The sequence below is a fragment of the Trachypithecus francoisi genome, unplaced genomic scaffold (assembly GCF_009764315.1).
Source record: "Trachypithecus francoisi isolate TF-2019V2 unplaced genomic scaffold, Tfra_2.0 Lachesis_group1, whole genome shotgun sequence".
NCBI lineage: Eukaryota > Metazoa > Chordata > Mammalia > Primates > Cercopithecidae > Trachypithecus > Trachypithecus francoisi.
In genome coordinates this window covers 78283402-78307215 of record NW_022681454.1, presented here as the reverse complement: position 1 = coordinate 78307215, position 23814 = coordinate 78283402, and the positions used below count along the sequence as shown (strand labels likewise).

Genomic DNA, 23814 nt, shown 5'->3' with positions numbered 1-23814 from the left:
CCTGGTGGTGACAAAATCTCTAAGCATTTGCTTGTCTGTAAAGGATTTTATTTCTCCTTCACTTATGAAACTTAGTTTGGCTGGATATGAAATTCTGGTTTGAAAATTCTTTTCTTTAAGAACGTTGAATATCAGCCCCCACTCTCTTCTGGCTTGGAGAGTTTCTGCCAAGAGATCTGCTGTTAGTCTGATGGGCTTCCCTTTGTGTGTAACCTGACGTTTCTCTCTGGCTGCCTTTAACATTTTTTCCTTCATTTCAACTTTGGTGAACCTGACAATTACGTGTCTTGGAGTTGCTCTTCTCGAGGAGTATCTTTGTGGTGTTCTCTGTGTTTCCTGAATTTGAATGTTGGCCTGCCTTACTAGGTTGGGGAAGTTCTCCTGGATGGTATCCTGCAGAGTGTTTTCCAACTTCGTTGCATTTTCCCCGTCACTTTCAGGCACACCAATCAGATGTAGATTTGGTCTTTTCACATAATCCCATATTTCATGGAGGCTTTGTTCATTTCTTTTTCCTCTTTTTTCTCTAGACTTCTCTTCTCGCTTCATTTCATTCATTTGATCTTCAATCATTGATATTTTTTCTTCCAATTGATCAAGTCGGTTACTGAAGCTTGTGCATTTGTCACGTAATTCTTGTGTCATGGTTTTTGTCTCTATCAGTTTGTTTATGGCCTTCTCTGCATTGATTATTCTAGTTATCCATTCTTCCATTCTTTTTTCAAGATTTTTAGTTTCTTTGTGCTGGGTACGTAGTTCCTCCTTTAGCTCTGAGAAGTTTGATTGACCAAAGGCTTCTTCTTTCACCTCCTCAAAGTCATTCTCCATCTAGCTTTGATCCATTGCTGGTGATGAGCTGCGTTCCGTTGGAGGGGGAGATGCACTCTGATTTTTTGAATTTCCAGCTTTTCTGCACTGCTTTTTCCCCATCTTTGTGGTTTTATCTGTCTTTGGTCTTTGATGATGGTGACATACTGATGGGGTTTTGGTGTGGGTGTCCTTTCTGTTTGTTAGTTTTCCTTCTAACAGTCAGGACCCTCAGCTGCAGGTCTGTTGGAGTTTGCTTGAGGTCCACTCCAGACCCTGTTTGCCTGGTTATCAGCAGCAGAGGCTGCAGAGGATAGAATATTGCTGAACAGCGAGTGTTGCTGTCTGATTCTTCCTCTGGAAACTTCGCTTCAGAGGTGTGCTCAGCCGTGTGAGGTGTGAGGTGTCGGTCTGCACCTAGTGGGGTATATCTCCCAGTTAGGTTACTCAAGGGTCAGGGACCCACTTGAGCATGCAGTCTGTCCATTCTCAGATCTCAATCTCCATGCTGGGAGACCCACTGCTCTCTTCAAAGTTGTCAGACAGGGTCATTTAAATCTGCAGAGGTTTCTGCTTTTTTTTGTTTGGCTATGCCTTGCCACCAGAGGTGGAGTCTACAGAGGCAGGCAGGCCTCCTTGAGCTGCGGTGGGCTCCACCCAGTTTGAGCTTTCTGGCAGCTTTGTTTACCTACTTAAGCCTCAGCAATGGCAGATGCCCCTCCCCCAGCCTTGCTGCTGCCTTGCAGTTAGATCTCAGACTGCTGTGCTAGCAATGAGGAAGGTTCTGTGGGCGTGGGACCCTCTGGGCCAGGGGTGGGATATAATCTCCTGGTGTGCCATTTGCTAAGACCCTTGGTAAAGCACAGTATTAGAGTGGGAGTTACCCAATCGATTTTCCAGGTGTTGTGTGTCTCAGTTTCCTTTGGCTAGGAAAAGAGATTCCCTTCCCCCTTGTGCTTCCCAGGTGAAGTGATGCCTCGCCCTCCTTCAGCTCTTGCTGGTCGGGCTGCACCAGCTGACCAGCACCGATTGTCCCCACTCCCCAGTGAGATGAAACCGGTACCTCAGTTGAAAATGCAGAAATCACCCATCTTCTGTGTCGCTCATGCTGGGAGCTGGAGGCTGGAGATGTTCCAATTCAGCCATCTTGCTCAGGATCCATTATAGATTTCTTACATAATAAATATTGCTGTCTTGTATGAAAGTACTTTCAATGTACACAAATTGTGTGGCATCATACACTTCATTCTGTTCCTGACTTTTTCACTCAGCATTCTGGTTTCGAGTGTCTTCATGTTGCTGCTCATATATCAAGACTGTTGCTTAATTGTTTTATAATACTCCCTAGTGCACATCCAGTACAAGCACTTCTCCAGGCACCCAGTAAGAAACCACAGATTGCTGACACCTCCCTAAAAAACAATGAACATCTTCATATATGCCCCATTATAGACCTGTGTGAGACTTTCTCTGGGATGAGAACCCAGACATCCCACCCATAACAATCTTCTGGATTCCCCGTCTGCATTGCTGGGTCAGAGGATATGCATATTCTTAATTTGACCAAATAGGACCAGAGGCTCTCCAGTGTGACAACAGTCTACATCCCCAACAGCACTGCTGAGGATCTTTACATCCCCCAGCCCCATCTCCCTGCAACACTTGGCATGAGTTCCAGTTTTCTAAACTGTGCTCTGATAGATTTGAAGTTACTATTGTTGTTTAAATTTGCATCTCTTACAAATCCCAAACGAATTTGAGCATCTTGTCATAAGTTAGATATCATTTAAAACTTATCCTTTTAGTTCCTTTTTCTCATGAATCACATTTTTTTTCCTTTTACTAATTTTCTACTGGAATCCCCAAACTCTTCATCAGTTCTCTGTTACATGGCTATTTTCATGGAACAGAAAAGCTGATTTTGATGTAATTAAATATATCAATTTTAGCCTGAGGTTAGTGCTTTGGGGGTTTTCTATCTTAGATAGAATTCTACAATCTTTCCAGCAAATATAATGTTTATTATAGGTATTTGTCACATGACCTTTATAAATTGGGACATTCTCTTTTAAACCTGATTTTCTAAGAGTTTTTATTTTTAATAATGAAGTTATTGAATTGTATCCAATGCTTTTTCTGGCTCTATTACGACCATCCTATAGTTTTTCTCCTTTAGTGTATTCATGTGGTGAGTTACATTGGCTCATTTTCTGATGTTGAATCATCCTTGCTTTCTTGTTTTAAAGGATTTTTAATATTTTAATACAGTTCAGATCAGTATTTGGTTCATTTCAGCTCCTTCACTGCAAAACCAGGGGCAGGGACTAGTTCAGTTTCTCTGCCTTCTCTTTGTCGGTGATGATCAGGGTATAAAGGAATCTGCTACATGGAACTTTAAACTTCACATTGTCCTTATTTTTTTTGATCTTGACAGATTTGGCATCCTTTCACCAGGCTGTAAGCAGGAAATCCTTGATTTATTCAATTTTCTGAGGCATGGTGATAAGGCACACCCAATGCAGACTCATCCTTGCTTTTATGGAGACAAAACTTTCCTAATTTTGTGTTATATCTAAGATAATAATATCTTACTTAATAAAAAAATTATTGTTAGGGGCAGAGCAAGATCGTGGAATAGAAGCCTACACCTTTCATTCCTTTCACTGGAACACCAAATTTTAATAACTACCTGCCCATGGAAAAGCACCATCACAAGAACCAAAACTTAGGTGAGGAATCATACTACCTGCTTTTAACTTCATATCACTGAAAGAGTCATTGAGGAGTGCAGGAGAGAGTCTTGAATCATGGACACCACACTTTCCCCATCTGCTGGCAGCAGAGAGGTGCAGAGAGAGAGAGAATCTGTGCACTTTGGGGAAGGAAAATGCAGCAACTTGGGGATTTTACATTGAACTGGGTGCTGCCCCATCACAGTGGGGAATGAAGCCTTGCTGGCCTCAACCAGCACCTGCACACAGAAGGAGCATTTGGAATAGCCCTAGTCAGAGGGAATTGCTCATCCCAGTGGTAAGAACTTGAGTTTTTCAGCAAGCCTCACTACTACAGGCTGAAGTGCTCTGAGGGCCTAGGTAAACTTGAAAGGCAGTCTAGGACACAAGGACTGCAATTTCTAGGCAAATCCTAGTGCAAGGCTGGGCTGAGAGCCAGCGAACTAGGGTGGTACACAGTGAGAACTACTTGACCTAGGGAGACACCAGAGGGCGCAGCTAAGGAAGTGCTTGTGCTACTCCTCCCCCCAGGTCCAGGCAATGCAGTTGGAAGCAATGAAAGTGACTCCTTCCTTCTGCTTGAGGAGGGCAGAGTGAAGAATAAAGAGGACTTTGTCTTGCATTTTGGAAACCAGCTCAGTCACAGTAGGACAGTGTACCAGGTAGAGTCACGAAACCCCTATTCCAGACACTAGGTCCCAAACCACATTTCAAGACATACCCTGGGCCAAAAGAGAACCCTCTTTCTTAAAGGGAAAGACCAGTCTGAGCAGGATTTATCATTTGCTAACTAAAGAGCCCTTGGGCCCTGAATAACCAGCAGTGATACCCAGGGAGTACACAATGGGCCTTGGGCTCTGAGACATGCTGTCTTCAGGGGAAACGCCACACATTTCCAGCTATGGCAACAATGGTGGGAGACTCCTTCTGTTTGAGAAAAGCAGAGGGAAAAGTAAATGGGACTTTGTCTTCCACCCTAGGTACCAGCTCTGCCACGATGGGGTAGAGCAGGTTCTTGGAGTCCCTGAGTCCAGGCCTAGGCTCTTGGATGACATTTCTGGACATGCCCTGGGCAAAAGGGGAGCCCACTTCCCTGCAGAGTGAGTCCCAGACCTGGCAGCATCCATCACAAGCTGACTGAAGAGCACTTGGGCTTTAAGCGACATCAGCAGTGGCCTGGCAGAATCCCCCATGGGTTGGCGGTGGTGGTGGCCACAGAGAGAGGTCCCTCTGCCTGTGAAAAAGGAAAAGAAGAGCAGGAGGGACTCTGTATTGTGATTTGAGTGCCAGCTTAGCTGCCATAAAATAGAGCATCAGGTAATTTGCTAAGGTTTTTACTTCAATCCCTGACTCCCAGATAGCATCTCTGGACATGCCACCACTCTGAAGGGAAGGGCCTTGAACAAGACTCAATGATGTGCTGGCTTCAAGTCTGCTCCACTGCAGTCTCAGTAGTGGTGTCCACAGGAGTGCTTGCATCACCACACTCCCAGTTGCAGGTGAGTCAGAACAGAGAGAAAGACTCTGTGTGTTTGGGAGAAAGTAAGGAAAATGAACAAGAGAGTCTGTATGGTAATCCAGAGAATTCTTCCAGATTATATTCAAGATGACCAAGATGGTACCTCAGTGAGTCTACAAAAACTACAGCATTATTGGGATTGGGCACAAGTCCCTTTGAATATCTGGAAAGCCTTTCCAAGAAGGAAAGAAACAAACCTAGACTGTGAAGACTACAATAAATACCTAACTCTTCAATGCCCAGACACCAACAAACATCTACAAGCATCAGTAATATACAGGAAAACATGACACCACCAAATGAACTAGGTAAGTCACCAGGGACCAAGCCTGGAGAAACAGATATATGATCTTTCAGACAGAGAATTCAAAATAACTTTTCTGAGGAAACTAAAATTTAAGAAAACACAGAGAAGGAATTCAGAATTCTGTTAGATAAATTTAAGGAAGAGATTGAAATAATTAAAAAGAATCAAGCAGAAATTCTAGAGTTGAAAAATGCAATTGACATATTGAAGAATGCATCAGAATTTCTTGATAGTAGAATGGATCAAGCAGAAAAAAGAATTAGTGAGCTTAAAGACAGGCTATTTTAAAATGTGCAGAAAGAAAAAAGAATAAAAAGAATAAAAAACAATGAGCAGACCTATAAGATCCAGAAAATAGTCTCAAAAAAGCAAATCTAAGAGCTATTGGCCTTAAAGGGGAGGTAGGGAAAGAAACAGGAGTAGAAGTTTTATCCAAAGGGATAACATCAGAGAACTCCCCAAGCCTAGAGAAAGATATCAACATTCAAGTACAAGAAGGTTATAGAACATCAAGCGTATTTAACCCAAAAAAGACTACCTCAAGGCATTTAATAATTAAACTCCGCAAGAGATAAAGAATGAATTCTAAAAATGGCAAGAGAAAATAAACAAATAACATACAATAGAACTCCAATACATCTAACAGCAGACTGCAGTGGAAATCTTACAGGCCAGGAGAAACTGGTATGACATATTTAAAGTGCTGAAAGAAAAATATTTCATCCTAGAATAGTATATTTGGCAAAAATATCCTTTAAGCACAAAGGAGAAATAAAGATCTTACCAGACCAACAAAAACTGAGGAATTTCATCAACATCAGACCTGTCCTACAAGAAATGCTAAAGGGAGTTCTTCAATCTGAAATGAAAGGATATTAACGAGCAAGAAGAAATCATCTGAAGGTACAAAACTCAATGGTAATATATTAAGGACACAGAAAAACACAGAATAGTATAACACTGTAGTTGTGGTGTATAAACTTCTATCAACTTAAGCAGAAAGATTAAATGATGAACCAATGAAAAATAATAACTACAACAATTTGTCAAGGCATGGACAGAACAGTAAGACATAAAGAGAAACAACAAAAAAGTTAAAAAGTAGGGGGACAAAATTAAAGTGTAGCCCTTCTTTAGTTTTCTTTTTGTGTGTGTGTTTGATTATTTATGCAATCAGTTTTAAGTTATTACCAGCTTAAAATAATGGGCTGTAAAACAGTATTTTCAACCCTCATGGTAACTTCAAATTGCAAAACATACAGTGATAAACAAAAAATAAAAAAGTGAGAAATTAAATCATATCACCAGAGAAAATCACCTTCACTTTAAGAATGACAGGAAGAAAAAAAGGAAAATAAGACTGCAAAACAATGAGAAAATAGACAACAAACTGGCAGGAGTAAGTCCAATGTTATCAACAGTAATATTGAATGTAAATGGACTAAACTCTTCAATCAAAAGAAACAAAGTGGCTAAATAGATGAAAGAACAGGACGCAGTAATCTGTTGCCTACTAGAAACACACACTACCTACAAAGATACACATAGACTGAAAAATAAAGGGAAGGAAAAAGATATTCCATGAAAATTGAGCCCAAGAAAGAGCAGGATTCGCTATACTTATATTATAAAAAACAAATTTCAAGACAAAAGCTGTAAGAAGAGCTAAGAAAGTAATTATATAATGATAAAGGATCCATTCATCAAGAGAATATAATAAATGTAAATACATACGCATCCAACACTGCAGCAGCCGCATTTATAAAGCAAAAATTATTAGAGATAAAAAAAAGAGATTGACCCCCAACAAAATAATAGCTGAAAACTTCAACACCTCACTTTCCACATTGGACAGATCTCCCAGAGAGAAAATCAACAACAAAAAAATTAGACTTCGTGTGCACTATAGAACAAATGGACCCAATAGATATTTACAGAATGTTTCATCCAATGGCAGCAGGATATACATTTTTCTTCTCAGCATGTTGATCATTCTTAAGGATAGACCATATGCTAGGTCACAAAATAAGTCTTAAAATATTCAAAAAATTTGCAATAATATCAAGCATTTTCTCTGACCGCATGGAATAAAACCACAAATTAATAACAAGAGGAATTTTGGAAACTGTACAACCACATAGAAATTAAACAATATGCCCCTGAATGACCAGTGTGTCAATGAAGAAATTAAGAAGGAAATTGAAATTTGTTTTTGAAACAAATGATAATAGAAACACAACCTATAGGATACATCAAAAGCAGTACTAACAGGGAAATTTATAACTTTAAGTGCCTATATCAAAAAAGAAGAAAAACTTTAAATAAATTACCTAATGATACATCTTAAAGAACTAGAAAAGTGAGAGCAAATGAAACCCAAAAGTTAGTAGAAGAAATGAGAAAATAAAGATCAGAGCAGAAATAAATGACATTGAAAAGAAGAAAATAATACAAAATGTCAGCAAGGCATAGTGGCTCATGCCTGTAATTTTATTATAGCACTTTGGGAGGCCAAGGCAGGGGAATGGCTTGAGCTCAGAAGCTTAAGACCAGCCTAGGAAACATGGTAAAAACCCATCTCTACAAAGAGTACAAAAAATTAGTCAGGTGTGGTGGCACACACACACCTCTGACCACCTACTCAGGAGGATGAAGTGGGAGGATCACCTGAGCTCAGGAGATCAAGGCTTCAGTGAGCTGTGACCATGCTACTGCACTCCAGCGTGGACAACATTGTGAGACTGTGTCTCAAAATAAAAAGGATCAATGAAACAAAAAGCTGGTTTTTTGAAAAGATAAACAAAATTGACAAGTCTTTAGCTTAGACTAAGAAAAAAAGAGAGATGACTCAAATAAATAAAAGCAGAGATGAAAAAGGAGACGTTACAACTGATACCGCAAAAGTCAAAGGATCATTAGTGGCTACTATGAGCAACTATATGCCAATAAATTGGGAAATCTAGAAGAAATGTACAAATTCCTGGACACAACAACCTACAAAGATTGAACTATGAAGAAATTCAAAACCTGAGTACACCAATAAAAAGTAATGAGTTCAAAGCCACAACAAAAATCTCCCAGTAAAGAAAACCCCAGGACCCAATGGCTTCACTGTTGAACTCTATTAAACATTTAAAGAGGAAGTAATACCAAGCCTACTCAAACTGTTCCAAAAAATAGAGTAAGAGGGAATACTTCCAAACTCATTCTACAAGGCTAGTATTACCCTGATACCAAAACCAGACAAGGACACATCAAAGAAAGAAAACTATAGGCCAATATCTCTGATGAATATTGATGCAAAAATCCTCAACGAAATATCCAGCAAATGAAATTCAACAATATATTAAAAAGATCATTCATCATAACCAAGTGAGATTTATCCCAGGGATAAAATGATGGTTCAACATATGCAAATCAATCAATGTGATACATCATATCACACTAAAGGACAAAACTCATATAATCATTTCACTTGACACTGCAGAAACATTTGATAAAGTTCCACACCCCTTCATGATAAAAAACAAACAAACAAACAAAAACTCAAAGACCTGAGTATAGAAGAAACATACCTTAATGTAATAAAAGCCACATATGATAGACCAACAGTTGGTATCATATTAAATAGGGAATAACTGAAAGTTTTTCCTCTTAGATCTGGAACATGAGAAGGATGCCCACTTTTATCACTGATATTCAACATAATACTGGAAGTCTTAATTAGAGCAATCAGACAAGAGAGAGAAATAGAGGATCCAAGTTGAAAGGAAGAAGTCAAATTATCCTTCTTTCCAGATGATATGATCTTATATTTAGAAAAAACTAAAGACTCCACCAAAAAACTATTAAAACTGATAAACAAATTCAGTAAAGTTGCAGGATACAGAATAAACATACAAAATCAGTAGCATTTCTATATGCCAATAGCGAACAATGTGAAAAAATACATTTAAAAAAATCCCATTTATAATAACCACCAACAAAATTAAATACCTAGGAATTAACCAAAACAGTAAAAGATATCTACAATGAAAACTCTAAGTGGGGTGTGGTGGCTCATGCTTATAATCTCAGCTCTTTGGGAGGCGAAGGTGGGTGGATCACTTGAGGCCAGGAATTCGAGACCAGCCTGGCCAGCATGGCAAAACCCTGTCTCTACTAAAAATATAAGAAAAAAAATCATTAGCCAGGCATGGTGGTGCATGCCTGTAATCTCAGCTACTCAGGAGGCTGAGGTGGGAGGATTACTTGAGTCTGGGAGACAGAGGTTGCAGTGAGCCAAGATTGTGCCACTGCCCTCCAGCCTGGGTGACAGAGTGAGACCCTATCTCAGAAAGAAAAGAAAAGAAAACTCTAAAACATTAATGAAAGAAACAGAAGAAGACACACAAAAAATGGAAAGCTTACCATGTTTATGGATTGGAAGAATCAATAATGTTAAAATGTCCATACTATCCAAAGCAATCTGCAGATTTGATGCAATCCCTATCAAAATACCAAAGACATTCTTCACAGCAGTAGAAAAAAACAATCCTGAAATTTATATGGAGTCATAAAATACCCAGAATAGCCAAAGCTATCCTGAGCAAAAAGAACAAAACTGGAAGAATCGCATTACCTGACTTCAAATTACACCACAGAGCTATAGTAACCAAAACAGTATGGTACTGGCATAAAAACAGACACACAGACCACTGGAAAAGAAGAGAGAACCCAGAAACAAATTTACACACCTACAGTAAAACTCATTTTCAACAAAGTTGCCAAAAACACACACTAGGGAAAAAGACAATCTCTTCAATAAATGGTACTGGAAAAACTGTATATCCACATGCAGATGAATGAAACCTGATCACTATCTCTCTCCTTATACAAAAAATCAAATCAAAATGGATTAAAGACTTACATGTAAGACCTCAAACTATGAAACGACTCCACAAAAACATTGAAGAAACTAAACTGTACAGGACACTGGTCTGAGCAAACATTTCTTAAGCAATATCCCACAAGCACAGGCAACCAAAGCAAAAATGGATAAATGGTATCACGTCAAGTTTAAAAGCTTCTGCACAAAGGAAACAATCACAAAATGAAGAGACAACCCACAGAATGGGAGAAAATATTTGCAAATTACCTGTCTGACAAGGGATTAATAAGCAGAATATATAAGGAGCTCAAATTACCCCATTAAAAATGGAACAAAGACCTAAATAGACATTTCTCAAAAGAAGATATACAAATGGCAAACAAGTATATGAAAATTAACAAAGAGGTGAAAGATCTCTGCAATGAAAACTGTAAAATACTAATGAAAAAAATTGAAGAACACACACACAAAATCTGTATTTCTCTGACGATCACTGATTGTCAGAGAAACACAAGTCAAAACTACCTATTCAGTTAGTAACAAATGCTGGTGAGGATATGGAGAAAAGAGAACCCTTATACAGTGTTGGTGGAAATGTAAATTAGTACAACCACTATGATGAACAGTTTGAAGTTTCCTCAAAAAACTAAAAATAGAGCTACCATGTGATCCAGCAATCCTACTGCTAGGTGTATACTCAAAAGAAATAAAATCAGCATATCGAAGAGATATCTGCACTCCCATGTTTGTTGCAGCACTTCACAATAGCAATCAACCTAAGTGTCCATCAACAGATGAATGAATTTTTAAAAAATGTGGAACTTATACATAACAGAGTACTACTCACTCATAAAAAAGAATGAGATGCTATCATTTGCAACAACATGGATGGAACTGGAGGTGGTTAGGTCAAATGAAATAAGTCAGGCACAAAAAGACAAATATCACATGTTCTCACTTATTTGTGAGATCTAAAAATCAAAACAATTGAACTCATGGAGACATAGAAGGATGGTTACCAGAGGCTGAGAAGGGCAGTGGGGGTGTGGGAAGAAGTTGGGAAAGGTTAATGGGTACAAAAAATATATAGTGAATGAATAAAACCTAGTATTTGATAGCACAATAGGATGACTATACTCAATAATAATGTAATTACATATTTTTAATAACCAAAAGAATATAATTGGGTTGTTTGTAACACAAAGGATAAATGCTTGAGGGGAAGGATATCTAATTTTACATGATGCGATTATTACGCATTGCATGCGTAATAATATCAAATATTAAATAATATCAAAGCATGTCATGTACCCTATAAGTATATACACCTACTATATATTCATGAAAATTAAAAATGAAGAAAATGCATTATTATGACATACTAATTTGGCCTTGCTAATGTTTTATTTTCATTTCTGTGCTTAAAAGTGAAGTGTACTGTGCCTATAATTTTCTTTTCTTGTACTCTTTCTATTGGTTTTGGAACCAAGACTATACAACCCTCAAAAAATGTTAAGAGCTTTTCTTTTGCATTTGAAATTTTGTAGAATTCATCCATAACACCACCTTGGCCTGAGGCTTTAGAAAAAAGGAGAACTTTGATTTTTCATTACAATTTATTTTTACTTTTTCTGTTCTTTTTCCCTTTTTTTTTTTTTTTTTTTTTTGAGATGGAGCCTCGTTCTGTCACCCAGGCTGGAGTGCAGTGGCATGATCTCTGATCTCTGCTCACTGCAAGCTCTGCCTCCTGGGCAGCGCATGCCGCCAGGTCCAGCTAATTTTATTATTATTATTTTTTTTGTATTTTAGTAGAGACCGGGTTTCACCATACTGCCCAGGCTGGCCTTGAACTCTTGAGCTCAGGCAATCTGCCCGCCTAGGCTTCCCAAAGTGCTAGGATTATAAGCGTGAGCCACCATGCCCAGCCTACAATTTCTTTAGTTCTTATCGGTTAATTCAAGTTTACATTTCCTTTTGTGCTAATTTTAACATTTTATATTTTTCTAAAAATTGTGCATTTCATCTGTTTTCAGATAACAATGCTTATTTTGAAAATGTCAAATTAATACATAGTTTTTCAAAACATTAATCCTGTAAATATTTCTTGTGTTGAAAGTAATTTCCCTTTTTCTTTTCTGTAACTGGTTATTTGTATTTTTTCTCTTCTTTGTGATTAATCTTTTCAGAGATCTGTCATTGATATTTTCAAAAAACTGACATCATTTGATTCATTTCAATGTTTTATTGTTCTTTATTACATTGATTTCTGCCTTGAGCCTTATTATATGTATCCTTTGTTCTTTGTCTTTTCAAACTTCTTAAGTTTAATAATTTATTTGCTTTCAGCCTCTTAACTTTCTAATATCTTAAGTTTATGCTTAATTTATTTGCTTTCGATTTCTCTTGTTTCCTGTTAAGTGTATTTAAAGCTCTAACACTTTTTCTAAGTATTACTTCAGTTGTTTTCACAAATTTTGGCATCTACTATTTTCATGGCTCATTCATTTCTAAGTATTTCGTGTTTACCTTAAGATTTTTGAAAGTTGAGCTAATTTTAGCCCAAATGTCTAGGCATATGGAATTTTTAACATATGAGATTACTAGTTTATAGACATGTGAGATATTTCCAGTGTTTCTTTAGTTATTGGTTTCTAATTTGATTGAAGAGAGTCAGATAATGTGTATGATATTGATCATTTGGAATTTATTGAGGTTTTATTTGCATGATTAATGTTTGTAGTATGGAGGGGCTTCAAGATGGCTAACTAGAAGCATTTCAGGTGCTCCTCCTCCCCTTAAAAGAACCAATACAGTGTGTAGACAATCACACTTCAAATACATCATCCAAGAAAGAACACCGGAATTCAACAGAAAAGTGACAGGAAACACTGAAGAAGTAAGTAGAAGAAAGAGAGGCAGCCTGTTTGACTGGCATCAGCTGGGAGCCAGGAGTGACTTCCCTACATGGGGAAAGGGTTAAGTGAGAGACTTTCAGCAGCTCACATTCCCACCATGGAATTATGCAAATCTGGCCACCCTGGATCCTCCCAACCCCTGAGAATAACAAAGGGAGCTGCTGGGAGACTGTGACACAGAACTGCTCCAGGGAGGGAGCTCATGCTGTGTCCCATACGCTTTCTGAGACCTATGCAAGTATTGCAAGGTGTCATTTTTAAGCGTAGCCTTTAACAAACTGCCTGCTTTCCTGGGGCCCAGCAGCACTGGGACTGAGGTGTTAAGGAAACTTGGGCTGTTGCTGTTGGGACTGCAACATGAGCTGGGAATGGGCTCCCACACCTGGGGCTGACAAGGAAGCAATATATGGGCTGTAGCTGACAGTGCTGGGAAGTAAGTGCCATCAGGACTGAGACTGGGATGCGAGCTGGGCCCACGTTGCTTCTGGGATTCATTGCAAGTTCGGTGGGAACTCCTGCAGCCAGACTGAGATGTGAGCTAGGTGCAGGCTACCACCATGACTGGGGGCCATGCCTCATCAGAATTTGGCATGAGAGGGATGCATATTATCCACTGCTTTAGGCTGTGGCCACTGAGGCTGGCTTCACAATGTCAGGGACTCAACGCAGCTGCTACCATCCCTCACCCAAGTGGTCCACCTGGGATCTGAGGATGCGTCTGCTCACCATGGCTGGCACCCGCTCTCCTCATTTAGAGGCCTGAGCATAAGTCTGCCCAATCCAGCTTTATCCCCAACTCTAAAGCTCAAAGCTTGGGGTCCTGGGGATTTCTCAACCCAATCCACCATATTGAGTACCTTAACACTCCTCCCAAGGGCCTGAAGTTTGGCCTAAATACCCAATCACTACAACCTCAGCTGACACCTACCTGTCAGCACCACATGCAGGTCTAGCGAACTGGTCATTCCAGCACACTGCAGCCACCGCCAAAACCAATACACACTGCTTGGGACCCAGAGAACCATCCTACCACAGTTATTGACATTGCCTATGCCACACTGGCTACCTCAAGGCCTAAGAATCAACTCATCCACCCACTCCACTGCTGCTACTACTGGCATCCCAGAAAGCCACCTTTAGGCTCAAGAATTGGCCTGTAGATAGCAAACAAACCAACACAGATGTCAGCATGCACCACCCTAGGGTACAAGGATACACATGCTCACCCCACCACTGCTATGACTAGGGCCTAAAGACTGGCCCACTTGACATTCCAGTCCCGAACACAACTATGCCACAGCCTCCACTAATAACTGCACCCTGACGTAATAAGGAAATCACAGATACCACTAATGTTGTTTACAACCAAAGAAATCATATGGAGACTACACTACTACACATCACAGAATCAAAGCCAAAGTGCTCAACCAACAACATCTTCTAGAAAAAGATTTTTCCCTATGAAAGTAAATTTAAAAATAGAAGTAACTGTTACAGTCACCAGATGCACAGATAACAAGATAAGGACACAGGAAACATTGAAAACCAGGGAAATACTACACCTCTAAAAGAACACGATAATTTTGCAGCAGTAGTTATTAAACAAAAAAAAAAATTATTGGCTGGGCATGGTGGCTCATGCCTGTAATCCTGGCACTTTGGGAGGCCAAGGCAGATGGATCACTTGAGGTCAGGAGTTTGAGACCAGCCTGGCCAACATGGTAAAACAGCGTCCCTACTAAAAGTACAAAAATTAGCGAGACGTGGTGGCACACACCTGTAATTCCAGCTACTTGGGATGCTGAGGCACAGGAATCGCTTGAACTCGGGAAGCATAGGCTGCAGTGAGCTGAGATAACACCACTGTGCTCCAGCCTTGGTGGCAGAGTGAAACTGTGTCAAAAGAAAGAATTAAAAGAAAAGAAAAGAAAGAAGGAAGGAAGGAAGGAAAGAGAGAAGGAAAGGAAGGAAGGAAGGGAAAAGGAAGGAAAGAAAGAAAAGGAAGGAAAGGAAGGAATGAAAGGAAAAGAAATTCTTGAAAACCAAGATTAAAAATTCAAACTACTGATTTTAAAGAAGCTGGATGAGATAGATACAAGATAGGTCTGAAAAAATAATCCAGGAAAATTAGAAAAACAATTCAGGATATGGATGAGAAATTTACCAAAGAGAAGGATATTAGAAAAAAAAATTCTGGAACTGAAGAATTAATTAAAGGAAATAAAAAATATATTTGAAAACTGCAATAACAAAATAGGTAAGAAGAAAGAATCTCAGAACTTGAAGACAGGTCTTTCTAAACAATCCAGATAAAAATTTTTAAAAAAAATTTTTAAAAAATGAACAAAGTTTTCACAACATTTGAGGCAGCATAAACCAATTAAATTTAAGAATTATTGGATTCCTCAATAGGGAAGAGAGAACAAAAGGATTAGAAAAACTGTTTCATGAAATAATAGATGAAAACCGCCCAAGTCTCGCAAAATATTTAGACATCCAGATACAGAAACTTGGCAGTCCCCAAGTAGATAGGATGCAATAAGATCTTCTCCATAGTACATTACAGTCAGAATGTCTAAAGTCATAGATAAAGACTGAAGCATAAAAACAGCAAGAGAAAGGTATCTAGTCAACTATAAAGGAAACCTCATCAGAGTAACAGTAAGTTTTTCAGTGGAAACTCAAAAGTCAGAAGACAATAGGAAAACATATTTAGTGTTGAAAGACAAATACTGTCAGCCAAGAATACTGTATCAGCAAAATTATTCCTCATAAATGAAGGAGAAAGAAAGGCTTTCCCAAACATGCAAATGCTGAGAAAATTTATAATCACTAAGCCTGCCCTATGAGAAATGTTTATGAGAGTCTTAAACCTGGAAGTGAAAAGATGACTTTTACCATCATGAAATCACATGAAACTATAAAACTCACTGGTAAAGCAACCATAAGAAGAAAGAAGACTGAAATAATACCACCACTACAGAAATCTACCAAACCACAACAGCAAACAATAAGGGAAAAATAAAGGAGCAAAAAATATATAAAACAACCAGAAAATAATTAGCAATATGATAGGAACAAAGCCTCACATATATATAATAACCTTGAATATAAATGGATTAAATATTCCACTTAAAATTATAGAATGGCTATATGGATATTTTTAAGTGATCCACTTATTTGTTGCTTACAAGAAATCCACCTTACTAGTAAAGACACATATACAAAAGTAAAGGGATGGAAAAAGATATTCTCTGCAAATGAAAAAACAAAAGCAAGCAGGAGTAGCTTAACATAAATCAGATAAAACAGACTTTAAGTCAAAAATAGTTTTAAAAAAAGACAAAGGAGGTCATTATATAATGATAAAGAGATCAAGCCAGCTAGTAGATATAAAAATGCATTCGACACTGGAGCATCCAGATTCATAAGGCAGACATTACTAGATCTAAAGAGAGAGATAGACTACAATACAATAATAGTGGGGAACTTCAACACCTCATTCTGAGAATTAGACAGATCATCTAAAGAGAAAATCAAAAAACAAATATTGGATCTAAGCTAGTGTTTAGAACAAATGAATGTGATAGACATTTACAGAACATCCTGTTCAACAACTGCAGAATATACATTTTTAATTAGCACATAAAACACTCTTCAGGATAGACCATATGTTAGGCCACAAAACAATTCTCAACAATTTCTTTTAAAATCAAAATTATAACAAATCGCTTTCAGACCACCTGGAATAAAACTAGAAATCAATACAAAGAGAAACTTTAGAAACTATGTAAATACCTAAAAATTACACAATGTACTAACGAACAACGATTGTGTCAACAAAGAAATTAAGATGAGTATCAAAACACTTTTTGAAACAAATGAAAAGGGAAACACAACATACCAAAACCTGTAGGACAGAGTAAAAGCAGTGCTAACAGGGAAGTTTATACCAATAAATTTTTATATCAAGAAAGTAGATAGATTACAAATTAACAATTTAACAATGTACTTAAAAGAACAAGACAAACCCAAAATTAGCAGAATAAAAGAATAAAGTTCAGAACAGAATTAAATGAAATAAAGACTAAAAAATAATACAAAGCATCAATAAAACTAAAAGCTGGTTCTTCGAAAAGGTAAACAAAATCAACTGGTAGCTAGACTAACCAAGAAGACAGAAGATCCAAATAAACAAAATGAGAAATGAAAAGAAGACATTAAAATTGATACCACAGAAATAGAAAAGATTATCAGAGACTATTGTGAACAACTATACACTAAAAACCTAGAGAAAATGAACAAATTCCTGGAAACATACAATCCACAAAGACTGAATCAAGAAGAAATAAAAAACCTGAAAGAACCAATAATGAGTAGTGAGATTGAATCAGTAATAAGAAGTCTTCCAATATAGAAAAACCCAGGACTGGATGAATTCTCAGCTGAATTCTACCAAATGTACTAAGAACTAATCCCAATCCTCCTGAAATTATTCCAAAAAAATCCAAAGGAAATTCTTCCTAACTAATTCTACAAAGTCAGCATCACCTTCTTATGGAACCCAGACAAGGACACAACAAAAAAAGAAAACTACAAGCCAATATTCCTGATGAACATAGATGCAAAAATTCTGAACAAAATACTAGCAAACTGAATCCAATAGCACATCAAAAAGATAATATATCATGATCAAGAAGGATTTATACCAGGAATGCAAGAATGGGTCAACATATACAACTCAATAATGTGATACATCCCATCTATAGAATGAAAAACAAAAACCATATGATCATTTCAGTAGACACAGAAAAAGCATTTGATAAAATTCAACATCACTTCATGATAAAAACTCTGAACAAACTAGGCATAGAAGGAACATCTGTCAACATAATAAAGACCATATAGGATAAAATCATGGCTAACATACTGAATGAGGAAAAGTTGAAAACATTTCCTCTAAGAACAAAACAAGAATGTCCACTTCCAGCACTCCTATTCAACATAGTTCTAGAAGTTCAAGCTGTAGCAATCAGGCAAGAGAAAGAAATAAAAAGCATCCAAAGTGAAAAAGTCAAAGTCTAATTGTTCTTCTTTGCTCATAATGTGCTCTTATATCTAGAAAAACCTAAAGACTCTACCAAAAAACTCTTAGATTTGATAAATGAGTTCACCAAAGTTGCAGGATACAAAATCAATGTACAACAATTAGTAATGTTTCAATACATCAATAGTGATCAGGCTGAGAAAGAAATCAAGAAGGCAATGTTGTTTACAATAGCTACAGAAAATTAAAACACCTAGGAATATATTTAACCAAGGAGGTGAAAGACCTCTACAAGAAAAACTACAAAAACACTGATGAAAGAAATTAAAGATGACACAAACAAATGGAAAAATATTCATGCTTGTGGATCAGAGGAATTAATATCCTTAAAATGACTGTATTGCCCAAAGCAATCTACAGATTCAATGCAATCCCTACCAAAATACTAACATCATCCCTCGCAGAATTAGAAAAAGACAATTCTAAAATGCATATGAAACAAAAATATAGCCCTAATATCAATAGCATATGAAACAAAAATATGGCCCTAATATCAATAGCAATACTAATCAAAAAGGATCAAAGCTTGAGGCATCACATTATCTGACTTCAAAATATATTAGAAGGCTATAGTAACCAAAACAGTATGGTATTGGTATAAAATAGACACGTAGATCAATGGAACAGAATATAGAACCCAGAAATAAAGCTACATATTTAGAGCCAGTTGATCTTGGACAAAAGCAACAAGAACTTATACTGGGGAAAGGACACCCTCTTCAATAAATGGTGCTGGGAAAATGGGATAGCCACATGCAGAAGAATCAGACAGGATCCCTATTAGTGACATACACAAAAATCAACTCAAAATAGATTAAAGACTTAAACATCAGGCCTGAAACTATAAAACTATGAAAAGAAAACCTAGGGAAAACTCTTCTGAACATTGGTTGAGGCAAAAAATTTACGACTAAAACCTTAAAAGCCCAGGCAACAAAAACAGAGAAATGGGATGTAATTAAGCTAAAATGCTTCTGCATAGCAAAAGAAATAATCAACAGATAGAAGAAACAACCTGTTGAATGGGAAAAAAATCATTTCAAATATTTTCCAATATTAGGGGACTAATATCCAGAATGTACAAGGAATTCAACAGGAAAAAAAATCCCATTAAAAAGAGGGAAAAGGACATGAATTGACAATTCTCAAAGGAAGACTTTCAAATGGCCAACATTTGAAAAAATACTCAACATCACTAATCATCAGAGACATGCAAACCAAAACCACAATGAGCTATTCATCTTACTCCAATCAGAATGACTTATTTAAAAGACAAAAAATAACAGATATTGGTGAGGATGCAGAGAAAAGAGAGCATTCATACACTGCTGGTGGGAATACAGCCACTCTGGAAAACAATGTGGAGATTTCTCAAGAAACTAAACATAGAATTACCATTCTATCCAGCAATCACACAACTGAGTATCTACCCAAAGGAAAATAAATCAGTATATGAAAGGGATAACTGCACTGTCCTATTTGTTTACAACACTATTCAAAATAGCAAAGGTATGAAATTAACCTAAGTGTTCATCAACAGATGGTTGGATTAAAAATATGAGGTGTATATGTATACAATGGAATACTATTAAGCCATAAAAAGAATGAAATCATGTTATTTGAAGTAATGTGGATGGAACTAGAGGTCATTATATTAAGTGAAATAAGTCAGGCACAAAGAAACAAATGTCATATGTTCTCACTTATATGTGGGAACTAAAAAATTGTACCACATGGAAGTAAAGAGTAAAAAGACAGAAGACAGAGACTGAGAAAGGTGAGTGGGATGTAGTGGGGAGAATGAAGAGAAGTGAGTTAAAAGGTATAAACACACAGTTACATAGAAAAAATAAATTCAATGTTTGGTAGCAGAGTAGAGTGATTATAGTTAACAAAAATGTATTGTACTTGGGTGACAAATACTCTGAATATCTTGACTTGATCACTACACATTATAAACATGTAACAACTTTTACATGTACCCCATACATTTTTATAAATTAAAAAATGATAATTAAAAATTTTGTAAAGGTTCCATGTGTGTTTACAAATAGCTATATTTTCCTTTTGTTGTGTATTAACTAAATGGAGAAAAAGAATGTGTGTCTATGTGTATGCATATGCAATGTTTAAAGGTCATTAATTATATTATTCACATATTCTAAAGCTCTGATTATTTGTTGTATATTTGATCTATGATTTTTGCGAGGGAAATGTTAACACTTCCAATTATAATAGTTGACTTAGTAATTCTCCCTAAAGCTTTTCAAATTGCTGCATGGTATTTCTTGAGGTTATATAGTTTACTTCATAGGTATTTATATGGTTTATTAATGTTTACATGTTATTACTCCATATTCTTTTATCCAAGATACATCCTCTTTGTCTCTTATGACATGTTTTACCTTGAATTCTGTTTTATCAGACATTATAATCCCATCCCATCTAATTTGATTCATGTTTTATCTAATATGGCTTATTACAACCTTTTATTTTCAAATTTTTGATATCCTATTTATTTCAGTGTGTTTCTTACATATTGTTATAATATTTTTATTATTCTGAAATTCTCCCTTTATATTGACACAATTAAACCATTTGTATTCATTATAATGATTTTAATACTATAACTTATTTCTGCCTTATTTTATGTTTTCAATTGATTGTATTTTTATCTTGTGTGCTTCTTTTCTCCTTTCTTTCTTTCCTTCTCTCCTTTCTTTAAAAAATACATTCTTTTTTCTAATTATAAATTTTTTAGGCTTATGATGTTTGACTTTAACCTAAGACCCATTTATGTTTATTTATTCCTACTAATTTCCTAATTACTCATATATCTCAATGTCCTTTGAGACGTCATTAGCTTCTTTAGGAATGAAAGAAGCTTTTTTAAAATGCTGCAGTGCTCCAAGACCCAGTCCTCATTCAGTTCCTAGGAAATCCTATTCAGTCCAATGGCTTTAAATATTAATTATACACTGATTAATTCCACATCCTTACCAGGCCTCCAAACCTCATATATACAACTTCTTCCTCAGTATCTCTGCCTTCATATTCACTGGGGATCTCAAATTTAACCTGCCCAGAGTAGAAGGTTCATTTACTTCATTGTCCAATAATTGTGTCTCCTACAGTGTCTCCAGAATCCTAGGAGTTTTCTTTGGTTTCTTTGTCTACTACTTCACATTAAAATCTTCAACAAGACTACTATCTTTATATTAAATTATATTCCCAATCTGCCCACTTTTATCACCTCCACAGCTATCACCCTAGTCCATGTCACTATCATCTCTCACCTGGATCATTGCAATTACCTACCCCTCACTGGTCACCTCATTTCCACTATTACCTAACACTCCCCAACTGCCACCTCCATAACATATTTACCTCCCTAAAGATCTATTTTTAACAGAGAAAATAACACTGCTCCCTCCCCTACTCAAAGTCTTCTACTGACTTCCCATCACAAATTACATCCAAACTCCTTACCATAGCCTTTTATGAAAGTGGACATATAATTTACCCATCCAAACCAGGCAGTTTTGAGATTGAAAGAGGCTCTATTAGTAAAGACACTGGGAACAATGACAACTTTACAACTTGACTCCTCCCCTGCTCCCTCAGCTCCAACATGCTGCTTTGTTTAATCATTCCCACAACAAGGTCTTTGCATGAGCAAAAATTCAACAAGGATGTATCAAATGCAGAGTACGTGAGGATGCAACAGTGAGCACAACCAAGTTTCTCATCTCATGGAGTTCACATTCTAAAAGATTCTTCCATTTGGAAGACATCCTCCAGATTCTCACACAGCTTAAGCATTCATATTATCCAGGTATCTGATCAAGTGTCACCTTTTTAGAAAGATCTTCCCAGGATACCCTGCTGCAATAGCCTGACTAACCATCCCATCAATCTCTGTCACTAACCCTGAATTATGTTTTTCATGTTTCACCTGAAATTATATCATTCCATTAATTGTTTTCTTATAGTCCATGTACTATTAATAGTTTGTTCCTGTACTACTGTAAAGAAATATGAGAGACTGGGTAATTTATAAAGAAGAGAAGTTTAATTGACTCACCGTTCTGCAGGCTGTACAGATTGGGGAGGGCTTAGGAAACTTTCGATCATAGCGGAAGGTGAAGGAGAACCAGGCACATCTTACATGGCTGGAGTAGGAGGGAAGAGAGAGAGGGGGAGATGCCACACACTTTTAAACAACCAGATCTCCAGAGAACTCACTCACTATCATGAGAACAGCAAGGGGGAAATCCAACCCCATGATCCAATCCTCTCACACCAGGCCCTACCTCCAATGTATGTTGCTATATAATTCAACATGAGATTTGGGTGGGTACACAAATCTAAACCACACCAGCCTGTCTCTTCCTTAGAATGTAAGCTTCAAGAAGACAAGGATGTGGCCTGCCTTAGTCACTGCTATATCCCCAGCTCCTAGAACATTCCTAAACCATCAATAGGTATCAAATAAATAAATAATGAACAGTTCATTGGGGACATTTAATTTATATAAAACTTTCCCTTTGGGAACATTTAACTATGTTATTCAATAATATTTAATAACAGCCAATTCCCCAGAGGTATCTACAGAGAATATCACAATCACAACCATTTTTCTCGAAACTTTCCATGCATTCGTTTCATATAAATGACTGTTCTCTCTGCACTGAAAATTGAACAACACAAATAGAATTCATGTATACATCTGAATTCTCTTAGCATCGCTGAAACACAGACGAAAAGCACATGCGTGAAGAAGCTGATGAGGCTTTCCCTTTCATGGGTCTTCTATGACATATATTTATCCACCAGTCTCCTGAATGAAAGGCTGCACTTTTTGAATTCCAAACTAAGCTCTTCAAAGGGAGAGCCTTCTGCTTTCCTAAATATACTTAGTGCGAAAGATTGCATTGCAAGGGCTATCTGGGGGCATTTCTACCTGTGACCAAAATCCAAATGTCTTGAGATTTTTTTTTCAGATTATTGTTTATATCCTTTAGAAAGTTCTCTGCGGATAAGTGTATAAGAGAGAATGAGCTATAATTATTAAATAATGAAAACAATTTTTCCACACAACTTATGAATATCATTCTCATGAAGATTGGCTAATCAAATGTTTCTTCCTGCATTCTGCCAAGTTTCCCAGAAATTTAATTTAAAATGGCTTTGATGGTGTGTATCCAAGGGAAACTAATTCCTGGTTTTAACTAAGGAAGAAATGAATACTTAAAGCAGGTTGCTATGATGGACCAGGAGTGCACAAGTGGAGTTTTTTTGTTTTTTGTTTTTTGTTTTGAGATGGAGTTTTGTTCCTGTTGCCCAGGCTGGAGTGCAATGGTGCAATCTCGACTCACTGCAACCTCTGCTTTCTGGGTTCAAGCGATTCTCTTGCCTCAGCCTCCCAAGTAGCTGGGATTACAGGCACCACCCCACGTGCTCAGCTAACGTTTTTTGTATTTTTAGTAGAGATGGGGTTTCACTATGTTGGCCAGGTTGATCTTGAACCCCTGGCCTCAGGTAATCCACCTGCCTC

At 37.2% G+C, this 23814-nt stretch overlaps 1 pseudogene; it reads right to left on the bottom strand.

Moving 5' to 3' along the window:
- Positions 1-3051: 3051 nt before the first annotated feature.
- LOC117086394 lies at positions 3052-3305 on the bottom strand (annotated as a pseudogene).
- Between the last annotated feature and the right edge of the window lie 20509 nt (positions 3306-23814).